Source organism: Podarcis raffonei, chromosome 9, assembly GCF_027172205.1.
Source record: "Podarcis raffonei isolate rPodRaf1 chromosome 9, rPodRaf1.pri, whole genome shotgun sequence".
Lineage (NCBI taxonomy): Eukaryota > Metazoa > Chordata > Lepidosauria > Squamata > Lacertidae > Podarcis > Podarcis raffonei.
The window spans coordinates 31,296,343-31,316,989 of record NC_070610.1 but is presented as its reverse complement, the minus strand read 5'-3'; the positions used below and the strand labels follow the sequence as shown (position 1 = coordinate 31,316,989).

The 20,647-nt window shown below is 40.1% G+C and overlaps 1 protein-coding gene across 1 annotated transcript in view; it reads left to right on the top strand.

Moving 5' to 3' along the window:
* The window catches only part of TENM3 (teneurin transmembrane protein 3), a 1,264,592-nt gene that overhangs the window by 800,295 nt on the left and 443,650 nt on the right, over positions 1–20,647 (top strand). The gene's annotated exons all lie outside the window — the stretch shown is intronic.

The following is a 20,647-nucleotide window of genomic DNA, read 5'->3' as shown; positions in this document are numbered from 1 at the left end:
ACTAGAAAACCGTAGCACACCATTTTGGCTTTGTTTATAAATATTTGTCTACCATCTACTTGATTTTCATTTTTTAAATATTTTTTAAAAAATATTTTACTTTTTTCTATCATTTTAAAAAGATGTAATATGTTTAGATTTTCATTTTTTAAATAACCATCATTTGCAGAATTTCCTTGCTCACATTCCTTTAGACTGCACCAGTCTGGTATTGGAGTAAAATGTACCTCAAAATGTACCAACAAGTAAAAAATAATAATTAAATCATGCCAACATTGAGACTTTATCTTCTCCAGTAAGTCATGTAAGTCATTTGGGTGAATAACACCCACAAGGTAAAGTACAAAAACCTAGGCAGTATGTGCAGTCTAAATTGACCTGACAGTTTTTTAAACATGAAAATATATTGCTGAAGTATAGAAGTGCAATAATAGTGAGTTATGGGTACAAAAAGTCTCATGGGCTTAGCAGCCATATCACATGTACTTGAGCAGCTATGTACAATCAACACATTTCACAAATGGATTAATTGAAGGACATAAAACACATTGTTGCAGTGATTTTCTGATATTGTATCAAACATATAGATTAGGGGTCCCCAAACTAAGGCCCACGGGCCGGATAAGCCCCGAGGGACTCGATTATCCGGCCCGCGGCAACCCCTGCTGCCCGCTGCGGCCACCCGCTCTTACCGGCACTGTGCTGCATGGCTGCCCACTTCCAGGTCAGAGGAGCAGCGGAAATAGCTTGTGTGCATGCACAAGCATTATTTGCGCATGCACAAGCATTATTTCTGGTGCACATCTGGGTTGGAGGAGGCCCATGCAGATGCACACAAGCTATTTCCGGTGCTCCTCCAACCCGGAAGTGTGCCAGAAATAGTGTGTGTGCATGCATATGGGCACACGCTCCCCGCGTTCCGGCCTGCTGCGTGATCGGTGCAGGAGACACCGGCCTGAGATGTGGTAAGTTTGCTGACCCCTGGTATAGATGACTCTTCCCTTTTTCTTGGTGTCAACAGTGACAAGCCCTACCAATGGCTCTGTGTCTAGACTCACCCAGAGTTTGATCAACTTCAGTGCTAGTTCTACTAGGAAGAGAAATGTATTTTGGAACATGCACATCATTGTGGGTTATTCAATATGGGCATTTAAGCAGATATTGCCTACCATATTTGAAAACACAGACACACAATTGACCACTGTTCACACATTCTGAAGTGTATATGAGGACCAGTTCACCAGCTCATCCACACTACCCTGAGTTTTATTAAAATGAAGAATGTTTTCTGGGTTGAAAGTTTAGTCTGAGATCTCTGTGTCATTATGCGTTGAAGGAACAAGAATCACTGCCCTTCCTTTCTTTGGAGACTCACGTGTGAAATCTTAAAAACCAAAAATGTTGCTGTGGACATTTCTGGTTTGTGGTCAAGAATCTGCGATTGGATTTCTGTTTTTATGGTTTTCCCCCGATCTGTCAACTAGCATCAGGTTTGTCATAGCTAATCCATTGGTCAGTAGTGGAGAACTTATCAGTTATATTTCATCCATGCTGTCAGAGGCTCAGGAGCAGAAGCACAGGGGAGAGAGCAAATAGAGAGCGGAGGAGAGGAATCCGAGGGGAGCGTAGGGGAATATGACAGTGACCCGAGAGATTCCATGAGCTTCTCCAGCGAATCAGAAGATTCCCAGAAGGGGGCGCCTATGGTAAGGGCAAGGGGGGTCCCAGGGGGGACGCACCAGAAGCAAGGGGCCAGCAGGGACTCCCAAGGGAGCAGCGGAGGATCAGGACCAGCTCCCCCACCAGAGCGCAGTGGGGGGGAAGAGTCACATGAGTCAGGACCAGCCTCTCCTCCAGCGGGGAGAGAAGATGAGTCAGGGATGACCACGCCCCCATCGGAAAGTGGGGAAACGGAGGGAAGGTCAGGTCCAGCTAGCCTCCCCGAAGGAGGGAGCAGTGACACTAGTGTAACGGTCAGAAGGAAAGTGGGAGGCTGCGCGCGCGCGCCAAGTTCAAATGTGCAGGAGCGCGGGACAGCAGAAAACCCGGATTGGGAGCCAGGTCCTAAAGCCCGAAGGAGGGAGGGGGAAGAGTCAGGGGACTCAGCGTCAGAGGAGTCTAGGAAGGGTGAGACCCCGACTAGCAGGCGGACCCAGAGAAGGAAGGAACAGAGGAAGAGGTGGAGTAAGGCTAGAATCTTAAACTGGTGTCAGGGGGGAGGAGATTCAGATGGAGCTTCGGCGGTCTAAAGTTACAGACATAGCGTTGCACGCTGCGCGTGTGGAAGTGAAACTGAACTTCAATAAAGACTTTTATACTAAAGAACGAAGCAGCGTTGGTCTTGTGTGAGCTGGGACCTTGGGCAGCGCTGACACATGCGTTGTTACATTTCTCAGCCTCTGTCTGGTCTTTGCATGTTCTTTCTTCCTCACATATATGTATGTATCATAAAAAAATGGTGTTTTGAAATTGCAATGTAGTCAGAATTTTATGCCATATTGCTGCCTCATTGGCCATCCTCCTTTGAATAGCACTAATTGCTCATCAGTTGTAGTATTCTCAAATGGCACAAAACACAGTAGACGTTTGTTAGCAAACATATCCCAGAGGTCACACATATGGGCAAGTTGGTCTCTTCCATTGGTGATTCATATTGAAGCTGAATCTTAGGGATTCTTTTGAAGGAGGCTAGTGACATTGTGCTCCGGACATGTTGGGGTAAAGTCTCAACAAATTTTGCAGAAGAGGGGTCATCTAAAAGAGTTGTCATACTCTTGGGCTGGGATATTGGTTTTTTGGGGGGGAGGGATTGTTGTTATTGATATTAATGTTGTTCAGTCTGGTTGTGTATTTATTGATATTTTATTTATTGATGTTTGCTTTATTGTTTACTACTACTTTTATTATGTGATAACTATGTATTTTTCATGTTATAAGTCACCTTGAACATGGTTTGAACTATGGAAAGGTGGTATATAAATAAAATGATGTATGTATGTGTGTGTGTGTGTGTGTATGTATGTGTGTGTGTATATAGTGTATTTATATATATAGTCTGACCACCTGCTGAAATGAGGGTGTATGCAGGTTGCTTGCAAACATGTGCAGATCAGCTGAGATTCAAATGACCCCAAAAGCCAGAATAGTATGTTTTGTGTAAAACAATGGCTAAGATGAAAAACCGTTTTGCTGGGTCACAGGTAAGGATCTAACTGGTGGGAAATGTTACAATATTTCAGGTTTGTCAAGGAGTTTCACGTGATGGTAAGGGAAGTAGTGATCTGTCTATTATGAAAATTGAGAAAATTCTGGATTTTTAAATCCTCTATGCTCCTTCCTTACATGAAATCATCAGAACAGGCTAAACACCTGTTGATATTATGAGTACCGGTAACTAATAACTTTAAACAGCATTTTTGATCACTTTTTGCCCCTAGCTCCCAGTAGTGTAGTGGTAAAATCAGAAGTGCAGGGTCCCTTCATGATAGTCACAGTCATACTGCCTTCCAAAATTATACAATAATCTTTTAGTTATGCAGATCTACTATTTTCTGTCCGTGTACATCAGTGAATTATTTGGAATGTTGTGTTTTCCTTGAAGTTGTATGTAACAAAACTTGCATACTATTCTCCTGAAACTGAAGCCCCTTGTGTTTTCAGTATCCCTAAATGCTTCACTTTAGAACATACAAAACTCCTCCTCTGCAGTGTTATTTCTGTGCTCCTTCTGCAAAGTGACCCTAGAAGCCAGTTCTCAGTAGTTGACTCACCTCCTTTCACCCTGGCTCCAATCAGCACAAAGAGTGAGAAGACTTCTCAGTGGCTAAAAAACTCCCCTTTCATGCTGCTTGTGTGGCTCAAGGATGCTGAAGGCTGGGACCCTACATAAGAAAGCTTTGCTAGCAAGTTTTCCTCAGCCCTTCTGAAAAGGGAGAATCTGAGCTTTCAGTAAATTAATAAGGCAGGCAAATGGCAATTTACACATTGTTGATGATTATCTGGAATAGGGAGTCATGGAAGACTGACAAAAAAGTTTCTTCCCCACCCCGAACTGTCATTGGTGTATTTGACCCCCAGTAAAGAGATTTAAAAGATAATAAATGAACATCTGGTGATGTGCTGTAAGGCAGAGAACTGGATGAAGCTGGAAAAAATTGATATTACCGCCTAGGAATTTTCAGGGTCAAGCTAGACATGAAAGCAGCAGATCTGCTACATTTTTAAGGGCTAAATAAAACTCCTGATACACCCTATTCAGGACAGGGTATGGTTTTAACCCTTTCTCCATACAATTTCACTCATCTGAGTCCCCCCAGCTTCAAAACAACAGCATTTATAACATGGAGGGAAATATAGGAGGGTCCCTGTATGTTTTGGCCCAAGAGGCAAATAGTTCCAGCAGGGTGATTTGGATTAGGAAGCTGGCATGGTGAGAAAGAATTCTCCCATGGCTCTGATCTGAATCAAGGCTCAGTGCAGCTCCATTTAATTTTTTTTTTAACCACAAGATATCTACTTAAATATCTTTTCCAGTCGTACCGAGTCTAGTACCTAAAAATGTCATATTAGTTGCTAGGAATTTGAAATATTTTTCCACCCTCAAGGCTAGATTAGATTACTCTTTGGGTTCCTTCCAAGCCTTATAAGACTGTCTAGAGCTAAATTTTGAGTTTGATACATTCACTTTTTTCTGTTTATTGGAGTCAAACTATTACCATTTATCCCACTTGCCCACACCATTTCCTTCTTCCCTTTATCTAGTCTATGTATACCCTTTTTCTTTTCCTCTTTGTCCCACAACCTTTTAATGTAGACAATGAAGGAGACAAAATGCAAAAACAGAACAAATTAATGTACTAAACTTCATGATATTATCATGATTTTATGAAGATCCATACTGTACCATGCTTTATCACAGCTAATATAAAGTGGGACCCTGCTGGATTGCAAAATCTTAATGCATATGGCATATATTAAAACGCTGCAACTTTCTCAGTATCCACAATCCTAAAATTAAAAAGCCACTGAGTTATGATTATGTGTACTGTCCATGACTTTGAAGTATTTCATTTTTTAGCAATCTGGTGATCAGCAGGTCTTGATTATTTTGAACAGCATTTATGTAGCAACCATGGGGACTTGCAGTTGTACATGGTTAAACGCCCCTCGGCTATACCTCAATGAGTTTTCTCAATAGTAGCCAAGATTCCATAAATTCAGAGCTCATGAACCTTGAAAAAAGGATAAATGGGATTTGGTGAGACTAACATAGCAGCCACTTTTACCTTTAAAATGAAAAAGTGTGAGGGATTCATTTAAACTGGTTTTTGGGATTTACTAACTCAAAAATGAATTGTACTAGGAAGCTTTAAAAACTGAGGGCATATAGGGGTTATATGGTCTTGTTATTTTCTGTGCAGTAGTATGCAGAAATATATCGTTTAGGGAATAAAAAAAATCAGAGTTTATTGAGATGTAGCCCTCCCAACTCTTTCTTCTCATCCCCTTTCCTTTAACGCAGTGGCACACCATACATCCAAACTTGCAAACAATGGCCAGTGCAAATAATGGTTTGTTGCATCTAGATAAAACAGCAAATTATGTGTCAAAAATATGTGCACTTGCATGGAGCTTCAAGAGAGGTGACATGGTAACCCCATCGAGAGCATGTGGCTAAAATTAGAAAAAGAAATATAAACAACAGGGTTATATTGTAAATGGCCCTGTGATCTTCAGGTGAAGGGGGGCATAGAAATGTAATAAATAGTAATAAATTGATCATCATAAAGGGAGAATCCAATCAGTAGGACTTTGATAGCTAGGAAGACAATAAAATCTACTCTAATTTGTAATCATCTTGATAACAATGTCAATTTGTAATTGTCTTGATAACAAGCCAGTGATTAGCAGAAGCCAGCATGGATTGTCAAGAATGAATCCTTCCAGTCTAATATTATTATTTTAAAAAAATGTTGATGGTGATAATTTAAACTTTTTAATTGCCTTTTACAAATCACCTCAAGGTGGGGTACAATGTTGCAACACTATATGATAATATAAAAATACACTGAAAAAGTCAGAGATTAAAACAGAATAAAAAGCATCCATTCTAATGATCACATCCATAAGTCATTATACATTCAAGCAACAGACTGCCTTCTTCCCAGAAAGCATGGCATGGTCACATACAATATGAAATAATCCCAAAGACATAACCACCAACATTCAAATACCTGAGAGTAAATAAGAGTTTTCACCTGGTGCCAAAATTATATCAGAGTCGGCACCAAGTGAATGTCCCTCAGGAGAGCTTCTTTGTAACTGCCATCCAAGCTGGCAATGGGACAGCATCCTTCACCACACCTGAGGGAAGCAAGCTAGTTTAGGTGATACAATCCAGGTCATGTGGCACATATGCCTCTGTCATTCAACAGAGGAGAGCTGCGGCTGGGGCTCAGAAGGAATGGGGGCTGCTTCTGTTGCCCACCCTCATCTACGGCTCATTATGACATGCCAAAGCCTACTCTGCCAATCCATCTTCAAAGGCATCCCCACTACAGCATGAGGTTTCCAGGGCATATACCACTGAATCCAGGATATATGGGCATAGGTGAGTCATTATCCAAAGCTGTTAGAAGGCACTCCATGTCAAGGAGACCATGTAATTCCAGTGATAGTAGTAGATCCAAGAGTACCTCTGGACCATGAAGCTGATCCTTTAAGGGGAGTGTGACCCAACCCAAACTGGCAGAATTCCATGTGTCTGAATTGAGGAATTACTTACAATGTTTCTGTATTGTCTGAGTTTCAGTTTATTGGCGCTCATCTAGTTCATTTGCAGTCAGACACAAGCTCAGCATGTCCGCTGCTTTACCTATCTGAGATTTACAAGTGAAACAGAGTTGAGTGTCATCTGCATATAGATGACAATGCACTCCAAAACTCCAGGTGATAAGAATGAACTCAGTACAACCCCCATACTGGAGGTTTCATGGGCTGAGCCATACCTGGCAGGTACCATCTTCTGGATTAACCCACCCAGGTTGAAGCAAAATCATTGAAAAGCAGTACTTCCCAACCCCTGCTCTGACAACCTACCCAGAAGGACACCATGATTGATATTTTTTCAAAACTGACAGATCTAGGATGATCAGTAACAGGTCACCGTCTCTTCTGTCTCTTTTCCAACATAGCTCATCATACAGAGTGATCAAGTGCTAAAGTGGAGGCTAAACTCTGATTAAAAAGGAACCAGAAAGTCATTCTGATTCAAAAGCACCTGGAGTTGGTCTACAACCACCCACTCAAAAGCCCAGGAAGGGGCTGTTGCCAACCAGCCTGCAATTATTTGTATTTTGGTTGTGAGGCTGTTAAAAACAGCTTATGAAAGCAGCACGGAGTAGCTGCCACTTGATGAGAGAAAAAAGGAAGTAGCCTTTGCATGCATGTTTATACTATCACACCAAAGGGCTCCATTCACCTACATTATCATTATTAAACTGAGCTGTAAAAGCTCAGTTTTCTATTTTAAGTTAACTTTCAAAATATGTAAGCAGTTCAGACTTCAGGTTGCTAAGTCACAGAGGAGCAGAGTGTTGCATTCACCTGCATTAATCACTAGGGGTCTTGTTAATAATTCTCTCAGGCACTAAGTCTTATTTTCTACCATTGGGCTCTATGAGAAAAGTGATAACATAGGCCTTCATGAAAAATAATGTGAGTAATTAATCAAAACCTTGTGAAAGGAAAGGATGGGGGTTTTGAGCATCTTGTATGCAATGCAAGTCATCTGCATTGTTCTGTATTCCATGTGCAAGAAGAATCAAACCAGTTTAGGAAAAGTGCTTCACCGTGATAAATTTTGTCTTTAATCGTGCTTAGAAACTTTTGTATAAGTTTATCCTCATACCAAACTATAAGAAACTCTCATAATTGCACATAATTGTGGCTGGAAAAGAATGGCAAATTAATGACTATACCATCCATTTCCCCTTACGTATTTTACATGTGCTGCAAACCTGTAAATCCTGAGAAAGATACATTATCTATAATTCTCCTTAGGGTAGATTGTCTGCAGTGTGCAAGAGGAGAAGGTGAAGAGCTCCTATTATTGCTAATAGGTGCTATTGTGGCTAATTTCAGGCACCCTGTGCTAGGAACATAATAATTTGTGTGGGCTTTCTGCCATAAAAATATAACTCTATATGAGATACAAAAGCAGTCCTATTTTCTACTGAAGTGCATTTTTGATAATATTATTTCAGTTCCCTAACATTTGGTCTGGTCTCTATTTGTTTCTTCAGAGAAACAGCAATCTGTGTGAATACCACTATAATAAAGCATGTCAACCTTTAAGTATCCTCTGTTCAAACTTGTCTTTTGTCAGTTATATGAAAATTGCTCTTCTCTTGTGGTGAATTTTTCCAGGGTTAGCATTTAGACTTTAATAGCTAATGTATAGACTTGAATGTTCTAGTGCTCCTATGAGAGGCACGTTGAAAGATAACTATTCATAACTGTCTATCCTTTTGGGAAAGAGAGGAGGTTCCTTGGATATGCTGTTTCCTAACAAAACCAATACAATCATTTCTTTTCATAAAACGGAAGAGTAGAAAGTTACCTTACATCTGCCAGGGATAAAGCCATAGTATTTTTTCCCCTTGTTAGCATGTGCTGTATGCTTTCCTATGTATGCACTCACTTTCACAGGTCTCTGTTAAAATGTCAGCTATTGTTAGAGTGGCTAGACTGCAGTTGCTACACTGAATATATTCTTAGCATCATAAAGTGGAACAAGGCATTGTATGGCAATGGTTATTAAGGTATTTAAGAAAAAAGTATTTTCTGACTTATAATCTGCAAAATGTTGCTCTGAGTAAAAGCTTTGCTGCTTGAAATCCTTGACTTCACGGGCTGGGCAAAAGACAGGTGGGTGTTAAAAGTGCACACCTTTGGCAGGAGCCAACCGTAATTTCTGTTAAAGTGTTCAAAAGGGTGGTTTCCAAGTGCAAAAACATATATACTGACAACTCATCCACCTGTAAATGGTTGAAAATTATTGTGGATTTCTTATACTAGTTCAACACTAACAAAAGCAAAAAAGTGTGGTTTATATCATTTCCTAAATTCTTGAATTTTCTTATATTGATGAGGAACAGAATATTTGTAGCAATTTATAGAACCTAGATTGCATCTTCTGGATGTTTTTATAGCATTGTATATGTGACTTAACATATCAAGTAAATCTGTTGTATATGTATTTATTATAACATGCCATGTATAGATTAAGTGTGTGTGTGTATTCAATATAATTGAATTCAATATAAACTTTGTAATGATATGTGTATATATATATATATATATATATATATATATATATATATATATAAATAATTTTAAAATCCATCATTACAAAATTTATATTGAATTACAGTGTGTAGTATTCTATGTCCATGGTATAGTCTTTTGCGTATGCACTTCCAGTTGCAGGAGGATATTTTCATTTGCATATATTTACTTAGAAGTAAGCCATAGTAGTTTCAGTGGCCTGGATCCAGTGATGTACAAGAAGAGCACTTCTACTTGCACAATGCAGGCTTGCCAAATCCCTCCAATTTTCTTGTCTTCCTGTAAGCCTTTTCCTGGAATAGATAACAATAATGGGACACCTTCCAAGTTTAACAAAGAGAAATAGATCTTGTATGGGGGGCGGGGGAAGGTTTGCCTGTAACAATTGCAGGATAGAAATCCATCAAGAAAAGCTTTCCCAGCATGCAGTGCAGTAGAAAGCTTTTGCCTGTTTTGTCTCCTGTTGAAGGTGCAGGATGGCAGAGAAAATGCAAAGCTGTGTCAGAAGTGACTTGAGAAGCAGGAACATTTTTCATATTTATCACACAGTAGAATTTGAAGCTGTGTTAGGACTCTATCAAATTACTCCTGACTGTGTATAAGGACGAGAAATCTACAGTTGGAAAGTGTCCTAGCCATTTGCAGTTTGGGATGAAATGGCTAAGGGCCAAACTAGATACATGAATTGTGTGGCTGCACTTCACACTTCTAATTTTTAAAAAAGCAGTTGGGGAAAATAAGACTAGAGCAGGGAGGGGTTTTAATCCCTTCATCCCCAACTGTGGACCAGACAAATATAAATAAATCCCACTCCTGAAACGACAACCCAGGAAGGGAAATGGCTATAGGTGGACAATTTTCATTGGCATCACAGCCAACACATGACTTCATGTGAACATTTCTAAAGACCCTTTTCTTACAAAACAAAACAAAAACTATTTCATTTTACTGCATTTCAGTTTGCAATTCCCAACAACATCACTCAAATCTAATCCTTGTTCTGAAAATCAGATTTAACTATGCGTTATAATGAAAACGGTCATTGTTAAAGTGTCACTGAACATGCATAAAAGGAGAAATGTTTTCAAAGAAACAGAAAATGCGAATCAAAAAATATTGCAGGCCCAGTTTAAAAAAATATGTATAAATAATAATTTTCAACCTCTAAACAATTTTTCTCTGGTTTTCAGCACACTTATTTAAATACTGGCATAACCTATAGTTTTTTTTAGAGGTGAAGCAAATAATTTAGACATACATATTCATTGTTTCAGCACTGTAGCAATATTCCTTCTAAGAAGTCCCAGTTAATGTTTTTGATGATGGACTTAGTTTTAAACTTAGTTCTGAAGAACAAAAATTGTGGCTTCCTAATCTGCTCTGCTATTAACATGCTATTTATATGCAAGAGGCTACTCTTAGAAAAACAAACTCTGAACCATTTTGTGTTGTGATTTTTGTATGTGTTTTCATGTAGTCCTCTGACCTTCATGGCCTCAGGGAAATAAACTAGTCAGTTAGAAATCAAGAGTGTCAGTACCTGTGTCCTGAAGCTACTGGGTGAATATATATACAGGTAACTTGCAACTTACGCTTATTTAACTTACTCAGTCACAGGTCTGCAGGGGAGGGGAATAACTACCGGTAAATGGAGAGTAGTAGAAACCCAGTCTCCAGTTATTTCCCTACACACACCTGTGCAAATCTTCAATTGCAGGCTTACCTGACTTTGGGAAGACTGCACAAGGGCTCTGGCAGCATCCCAGAGCTCTCCTGCCTCCTTCCCAAAGCTGGGTATTCACTTACAGGGCCTTGGAGAGGCAGGGGGGAGGCTTTGGGACACTGCCAGAGACTTCAGGCCACCTTGCAGGGGGACCAGTTCTGGGGATTCCTGGCTTCATGTGTTTTTGCATATACACGTGGACCCCCGGAACCGAACCCTCACATAAGGTGTGAGTTACCTGTATTGCAAGAACTGAGAATTGAACTGTTTGTTCAACATCCTGGGACTCTGTTGAAATAGTTTATAACATCTGTACATTTCATGTACAATAATGAAAGTTATTTTGTTCCAAGTGTCAGGTTGTGGTAAGTTTGTACTTAATGTACAAGCTCTTTTTGTAGGAAAGAGTGGAGTGTTTGAAAAAGAAAGACTGTAACAGTCTTTCCCCTTCTATATCAGGATTTGACCCCAGGACCTATACTAGTGTGGTTTAGAACAGGCCAGTTCCTACTTAATGAAGAAGGACAGCAGGAGGCATTTTCATTCATTCTCTCCTTTGTAGCTAATGGTAGCCTAGTATCCTAGAGAGTTGTCATCCATGTTCCTTAGTCCAATATCAAAACCTGAACCAGAAGTGCAAGTGCAATGCCTCAGCATACGAGGGGTTAGTGTACAAGGCAGGCCATTGTTTTTTAAAAAAACATTACAGCTAGGCTTAAAAAAAATAATGACCGTAATGAGAAGGAAGTTGGAAGTTGACGAGCAAGATGGTCAGCGCTTCATGATCTTACTGCTTCTTAGTGAAAATTGAAAAAATGAGAAAGGCACTTGGATGTGTCACTGAACAAAGACAGAAAATAGCAGGGTCAGATGCAGTTACACTTCATTAAGGTGCATTGGTACAACAACAACAAAGTACCACCTTCTTCTGCAACAAAAGAGTATATTCAGGATACACATTGGTAGCTGAAAAATTAATTCCTTGATTCGATTAATGTCAAAATAAGAAATCATACAATGAAAAATGGGTTAATGAAAACATGCTGAAATATGTTATTCTAGCAATTGTATTACAGGCTTAGAGACCTTTACCGGAGCAAATTCTTTCATTTGTTCAGATGTTTTTCAGGGGCTTAGGTTGCTTTTATATTTGCAGAGGTCCCATTAAGATCCCACTGGGTATTGGGAAGTGGTCCAAAAACTGCCTCACCATTTGAATTCCTAAACTCTGCATGTGTGAGTGTCTTAATGTATGAAGCTGATTGCAATACTTCAGATGTACTGTATGCAACTCTATTCCAATTTGTTTTTCAACTAAGCATTTGACATGTTACATTGTGTTAAATCCCAGTTTAATGTAAAGTGACTTCCTGTGTCCGATAAGAAACACATTTTTAAGGGAATGCCAAGTACTCTTATGTTATTTCTATTAAACTGGCAGGCAGTTCCTTCTGTATTAGAAAGATTATTTGCATGAAAGTAGTGCTGGCTCTGTTGATGTAATAGGCATATTCTGGTATGTAATTTCATCTCTTCTAAACAGGACAGCATAGTTACATAATTGAAACTGAACATGATGTAAGCAAACATATGAACACACTTCAGAAATGCCTAAAATATAGGGTGAATAATACCACATTCAGAAGCTCAGGAAGTTATTTTTAGAGACCTACAGTTACCTTATTAAACAAGGGGAAATGGTTTAATCTTGGGAGTAAATACTGTGAATTACATGTAATTTCCCTTAGAGCAAGATATGTTACTTTGTCTATCTAGATTCTGCTATGTGTTTTGCACAGGTAATTCCTGACAGTTGCTTCTCTGTGCCATTAAAATATCAATGGCAGTTGGCAGTAAATGAAGGGGGAGAAAACAGAAATCCACAGAAAAGATTAGTAATATCTAAAAGTGGTTTAGGGTTCCTAGTGGGATTCCTCCCTCTTTTAACAACAAAGTGCACAGGGCAAGAATATGCATGGCTTACTTTGTCTTCTTATTTCTTTTGATCTGAAAGAACAATCAGATAAGGGTGATTTCTGAAGACAGTTCAGAATGAACAGATTTCAGTTGCCCCCAGTGATAACCATCATTGTCAACAGGAGGCATTCCAGGTACTGTCACTAGAGCCTTCAGTGTTCAGAGGCTGAGCATTTTATCTTTTTTATTTTTAAAAACTACTGCTGGGAACTCTCTTTATAGCCTGCACTGGCTGATGAGTATTTAGAGGATGAATAAACCTTGAAGGGGAATAAAGCCTGAGCTTCAGAGACTATCAATGAATACCAGAGGGAGAGAATAATTTAAGGTTAAGGTGGGAAATCTCATACACAGAAAAAAGGCAAAGCCTGTGTCAAGTGGCAGAATAAATAATCTAGTGTTATGCAGGACACAAAATATCTTATTCAGGGTTTGGTTGACATTTTTTTGAACCTCTTACTTCAAATTTGAAAGGAAGAAGAAGATGGAGATTCACTGATAGAGTGATGTTTATCCACATACTTGATGCAGATTGTCAAGGGTCAGAAGAACTGAGAAGATTGAATAGAGAAGGCTGTTACTAGTCATAATAGAACACTCTTATCTTAGCTGTACCAAAGGACTTTCTTGTGCTAGACATTCACAATGTATAATAAACTCCTCCTCACTTTGTCAAGTCCCAAGTTCTATGACACCACCTTCTTTATAGTAAGAATAGTAACTAATCTGGAATTGAGCAAGATATTGCAGTACTTATCACTTATTTTGATTTGGTATTGTTTGTTGATAATTCTTTGCAAATCTAATAGAAATGTATAACATAAGAGATTAAATACTGGGGGTGGGTGGGGGTGTCAGCTCTGTATTCTTCCCAGACTGCAAGGCAAATAGTGGGTGATTTGGATGACAAACTCACATTCTAAAATCAGATTGTGCCATTAACAAGTTATCTTGAATGGGATACTAAATACTGTTTTGTCTGTAGACTCAGGTGCCTCCAAATGCTTAACATTTAAAGCAAGTGCTACATCATCATCATCATTATTATTATTATTATTATTATTATTATTATTATTATTATTAAAAATAGTCAAGCCATGATGACCAGGAAAATGCACTATGCTTGAGTGGGGAGGAAGTGGAAAAGTGAGGGAATCTTTCATTTTGATGGACAAGTCAATTGTCAATTGAGATATCTCTCTCACCCAGGGAAAAGAGGCTGTATCCACAAAAATACACTTGCCATCAACTACTCTTGGGGTAATAGGGTTTGTGTTGTGGGATGATGTTTAACCCCATCCTTCTTTCCTGGGAAATTTATCCTCTTAAAAAACACACCCTTCCCCAATGCAGACCACAGGAGTGGAGTTTGCATCCCTACAAATTCCTAGTTTGAGTGAGAAGTAGAATTTTTCTCCCTCTGCTTGTCAAATTATCAATCTAATGATTAGGAGGGGGGTGATTTGCATTCCCATTCAGGGTGCTGGGTTGAGGAGAGAAATTTAAGCCACCAATGTGCTGTGTGTTTTGCTTTGTTTTGGTTTTTTGTTGCTGGCAGCACCAGAATTGGTGTATTTCCAGGGGCCAGAAAAAATGGCTTGCAGGTGTGGTTCAGGCCCCTGGGCTAGGGTTTAGCCAGCCCTGTCTAAAGACTGCAATGGACAGTCAAATGCCAAGCAAGGTCAGCCCTTCTTGTAATTGGGATAGGATAAGAAATAGAATATAGTTTAACAAGCACTTGGGCCATTTTTGTGGAGGTGAAGTGATTGCCTCCATGCAGTCTCTCACTGCTAAGGTAGCTGTGAATGGCTGAAGGAATCTTTGGGACCATTTGGTCTTCGGGTACCCAGCATTGTTTTGTCTCTGGGGCTGGCAGAATATTTAAGCATTTAAGCACAATACTGAGAGGTCCATTGGTGTGACTCAGTATAAAGCAGCTCCTTATGTTATAAAGATTGTATTGAAGGAGGTTGGTAGGATTTGTTGTTGTTGGCATCTGTCTGTCTCAAGAGACAATGGAGTGTGCCTCGGGAGGTGAAGTCAAACCACTGGGGAATCACGGCACCTGCTGTTACTTCAGAGATGGTAACTCGTATCTGCTGCCTCCCGAATTGTTTTTTGCTGAAAGCAGCACCAAAGTGATATCTCCAGGGTGCAAGCCTGGACCGTGTGTATGGAGGTCCTGGGTTGCCCAGATGACAATATCTCCCTCTTGTCCTCACTGATGTGGCCCAAAAGAAAGCAGAGCGATACATTTTGTACCAGCTTGGCTGAAGGAGTTGCCAGAAGGCGGTGTACAAGAAGGCATCCAACAGCCTCTGGATTTGTCTAGCCTTTTCTTCTTCCAGAGATGTTCCCATGGTGTTTACTCCTGAAGCTGGTGGGGTTTGTGCCATATGGTGTGTTAGAGGAGGGGTAGTATCTGTGGTGTGGAGGAAGTCATGCTCCTTCTGGAGTAGTTTGTCCACCTTTCATCCCCACCCTGCACTCCACATGCGACAACAACCACATCCCAGCTTCAAATGGCCATCTAAACCAGATGAGGGTAGCCAATGGATCTCAGACCGTCAGTGAGTTAGGAACTTTCATTGCATGCAAAGATAGGCTCTGGTGGATTGAGCGACGAGACTAGTAGTGAGTCCAGCAATAAAGAAGGAGCAGATGGGGCTTGTCAACCTGGGAAGGTAGCCCATCTAGGTGGAGGAAAGCTCTGATCCTAAAATTCTACTGCCTTGTGGCTTGGTAGGATTAACCACACTGCTGTAGTGGAGTTGGGGCTACCCTGTAACCCTGTAGCAGATCTTTCAGCTGGAGCTGTTGAGTACCTTACTACATAATGCTTTAGAAAATAAAATATACATACTTATTCAAAATAAAATAGAATTTAGTCCAAAAGGTAATTTTAAAAACTACTTCTATCTTAATTTTCTCTCCCCTGGGGGACTAATAATCATTAGGAATCTGATTAGTTTATGAACTAAGATACATTTTCATTGAATAATCAGTAGTACTGATACCACTTCTTAATGCTGTTTGCCCACAGGTATTTAGTCTGGAATCTATTTAAACATGCCACTGTATCTCACTAAATCATGAGTCATTATAGCAGTCTACAACTCCCTGCTGTTCAGTATATTAGATGTTAGCGTGAAAGAAGTATATAGAATAGACTTTGGCTCTGAGAGGCTGGATGGAGGTTTTCACTACCATTAGAGTACTGAAGAACTGGAACATTTTACACTTGCCTCTTGCCCCTAGAGCCACAGTCATGCAGACATATTAAAGTGTAATATCAGTTAGATTGTGTAGTTCATGTGAGACAGTGGTTTAACAACAGATGACAAACTGATCAACAGAATCAAAGAGAGACCATTTTAAAGGCACACTCATTTCCTTTAATTGTAGGGAACACTCTCAAACACATATTCACAACCATTACAGTTCTTCTGAATGTTTGGCGATATTGCAGTAGTTAAACCTGTAGTATAGCCTATTGCTTAAATTGTTAATATTTATAAGTTTATGAATGTTGCTTATAGTTCCCCCACAGCTTTTCTAGCCAAGCTGACTAAAATTACCTGCTTTGTTCATAATCTAATTCCTTTGTTGCTTTATTTGAAACATGGCAGAACCACACATGGGCATCAGTGCCTATACCATGCAATTCCTGTTAAAGGTGTAGAATAATGCGAGGATGAGAATCTTGACACCTCATGGGAACATGAAGGTGTTGAATTGTATGTACTATACACGGTCTGTTGTCAACACCCAGCAATATCCCACATTTAATTGCTTATATTTCTCATATATCACACCTCTGCTCTCAGCTTCATTTATAAATCATTGCAGTGCTCTCTGAAGGGGTTTCGCTTGTGTGTGTGTTTTCTCTGATTTGCCAGTGCAGAGCCTGCTGTGACATAATATCTTTGTGTGAATTTCCTTTACTGGTGTCAATTACAGTCTAGAAACATTGTATTACATAAACAGATATGTGAAACAGGATGAGAGGGCAGTGAACTTGCATTCTGCTCAGAAGTCTTTGAGAAGTCTACAGGTGTTGATTTTAGACACTTCTTCAAAGATATTGAAGTAGTGCCTTAGTAAGCAGTGTTAATAGGAAGAGGCATTTCAAGTTGTACATCCTGAAACACAAACGTGTATATACATAAACACTACACAATGGACCAATTGTTAAACAAAATGGACCTCTGGCTAGAAGTTAATTTCACTAATGATTCACTGTGTGGATTCAGAGAAAACAAGTATTTCACAAATTAATTTTATGTCATGGGCTGTTCCAGTGGGGTCTAATTCCATTCATAGAAAGTTGTTTTATTTGATAGAAGTTTCTATGAATGGAAGGGGAGGGAAGCTATTTTTGAAAATTCCAGTTTGTTCCCCGGATGCTACTTTTCATTCTGTTCCAAAGATTCCTCCAACCCTCTGGAGCAGATTTGGAAGATACAGAAAGAAGGATATATTTCCTCCCTGATCCTTCTAATCACATAAATCTCTTCTGGGCTTGTTCAGAGAATCCTCTGTGTACAGAAGGATACAATGCAATGTGTTTACCTTTAACAAAGGGCAATATGCCATGTTGGGGGCCCCAAGTGAAATGTGCTGCTGTTATTCAGAGGAACCTTGTGCCTCAGGGACAAAACAGGCATGCCATTAAGTATGTCAAAGGGGTAATCTTCTCCCAGGTGGACTCAAAGCAGATAGGTAGCATTTTTATGCCCAGATTCCAATGCTTGTTAATCAGATGCAGGTCCCTCACTTGGCCAGACACCACAGGGAGTAGAGATTCCTGGATCTCTTTGCAGTGACCACAGTGCATCACACGCAGGCTTGCCTTTAATCATTATTTTGAAATTTATGTTTCTACATAGTTAGGCTTTATTGGTATGTTTTCTTGAAGATGTGAGACAAATTGGAACCCTATATACCATAATTTTCCATGTATAACACGCCCCCGTGTATAAGATGCCCCCTATTTTGGGGGACTAAAATTAAAGAGCTTTTTTGGGGGGGAAATTGACCAGAGTTGTTGAGGTTTTTTTGGGGGGGGGATGCCCACGGTTGTTGAGCGATTTTTTTGGGGGGGGGGAGGAATGCCAAAAATCACTCAACCAACTGAAAAAAGCTAACAATCGCAAGCGACGCAAGCCAAATTGCAGAAGCAGCAGCCAATCCAAAGCAGCCCTTGCAGCAGACACCATCCACCCACCCAACCACTAGATCCTGCTCGCAGATGCAACCAATTGCCCGTCCCCCACTATGCACTACCCATGTATAAGACAACACCCCCCCATTTTAAAATTTATTTTGGAGTAAAAAAAACCTTGTCTAATACACGGGAAAGTATGGTATGTAAGGACAAGAGATGTAAGGCCTTAGAGATCTAGAGATCTATTATTATATGAAGTGTCAAATGCTTATCCTCAAATAAATTAAGGCATAGCTCAAAAAGAATGTCTTAGAGCTGTTAAGAATGCTCGCTTGGATTAGTGATGCTTGGATTGGCACAGCAAGGTTTATACATGCTATGGTGAACACAAAAGGATTCATCCATGATAATACCAGAAAGAATACCCCAGGAGACAAAATATTTTCTCCTATTTTCCTTTCTAAAATAGACAGAACCCTGACCATTCAAGACTCTTCAAAGTTTTGGCAAGATAGGTGTGCATTTGATGAATACACAGTGATCATTATGGTGTGTATTGCTGCTATGAGACAGGTGTGTCAGACGCCTTGAGAGAGTAAAGCTCCTATCTGCACTTGTAAAAGGGGAGAGAGCCCTCTTTCATTTAAAGTATAGAGAACAAAATCCTGGCATACACTTGACATATTAGCCCCATATACTTTCCATCTCTAGATTTTCCAATACTAAATGTGTGTCAGTGCACTGATCAAAACCCCTTCTTGTTGATATCTTTCTTGATGACTGAAATGCCTATGCATAGTATTATTTCTGTATGTAAAGTTATACAGTGTTGACAGATTCTATAGCTCTTCTGTGACATGGTGGCATAAAAACCTTTCTTCCATGACTACCAAAGAAATCACTGGGGTTAAATGACAGCGCTCCAAGAGTTATTTGTCTGTCACAGAGAACTGTAAATTGCAGCCTGTCTCCAGGATGGTGTTTAGACACATTCTGAGATTAATAGTTTTGCATAGATGCTTTGGGTTCCAAGAGATTTTGAGATGAGTTCCATCAAGAAGATCCATCCAATTTGAACTCAAGTCAAGTGTTTTTGCAAAGTTTTGGATTCTTGGCAAAGATTAGATTCCAGTTTGTGGACAAAGGCCACCTTATATCTGTATAAAAATAAAATAAAATAGTTATTTCCAAAATAATATACATTTTAAGTTGGGATCTTCATTATGTCACAAAGTGTTACAGATAATTTCTTTTTATTTGTGTATAAGACAATGTCACATACACATAACGTGCATTTTACACTTATTTTACTTACGTGATTGCAGCTTTGTGCTGGTTGTGGTTACGGTAGTAAGTAAGCAAGTAAGCAAATAATTAAATAAAAAGAATGTGGAGGAAATCCACTCTCCATTTATTATCCGCTTCACACATGCAAAGCTGTGACTGCATCCAAGAACCCTCACACTGCCATTCCAAAGCTGGGTAAGCGAGAAGCTGGACTTTGGGGGATGGTGCAAGCCCTCCCACCTGCTTCCCAAAGCTGGGCAAGAGCTTACTTAGCTTTGGGAAGGTGGAGGAAGGGCTCTGGGACACTGCCAGAACCCTCACACCACCTTCCCAAAGCCTCCACCTTGCAGGATGGGAGGTTCTGGAGGTTCCTGACTTTATGCATTTTGTTTTTGTTTATGTATGTGAACCCCCAGAACCGAACCCTTGCGTAAGATGCTAGTGATGCTAGTGACCTTTAAAAAAAAAAGTTAAAATAAAACACCTCTTCATGTCTTTGGTTGTACAAGTTGTGAAAATGTGGCCCAGGGAGATTGCCTGATCCATTGCCACACCTAAGCCTTCACTGAAAGTCGCCAAATCAGTAATCAAGTTTGTTCCTTAGTCCTCTATATGAGGATCATGTGACAGTCATAACTGAAATATGAAGGAAGAGACAATTCCCCAGTTCATAAAGGTTGTTTCTAGTAATGTATATGTGAAGAGAAGGGACACGGGTGGCGCTGTGGGTTAAACCACAGAGCCTAGGACTTGCCGATCAGAAGGTCGGTGGTTCAAATCCCCGTGATGGGGTGAGCTCCCGTTGCTCGGTCCCTGCTCCTGCCAACCTAGCAGTTCGAAAGCACAATGCAAGTAGATAAATAGGTACCGCTCTGACGGGAAGGTAAACGGCATTTCCGTGCGCTGCTCTGGTTCGCCAGAAGTGGCTTAGTCATGCTGGCCACATGACCTGGAAGCTGTACACCGGCTCCCTCGGCCAGTAAAGCGAGATGAGCGCCGCAACCCGAGTCAGGCACGACTGGACCTAATGGTCAGGGGTCCCTTTACCTTTACCTATATGTGCAGAAGCCTCTGGGTAAATTAAGATGGTGGGTGACTGGGGTCTGCCCTTTGCATTATGCCCTAGTCTTTGGAAGCTTGAGGCT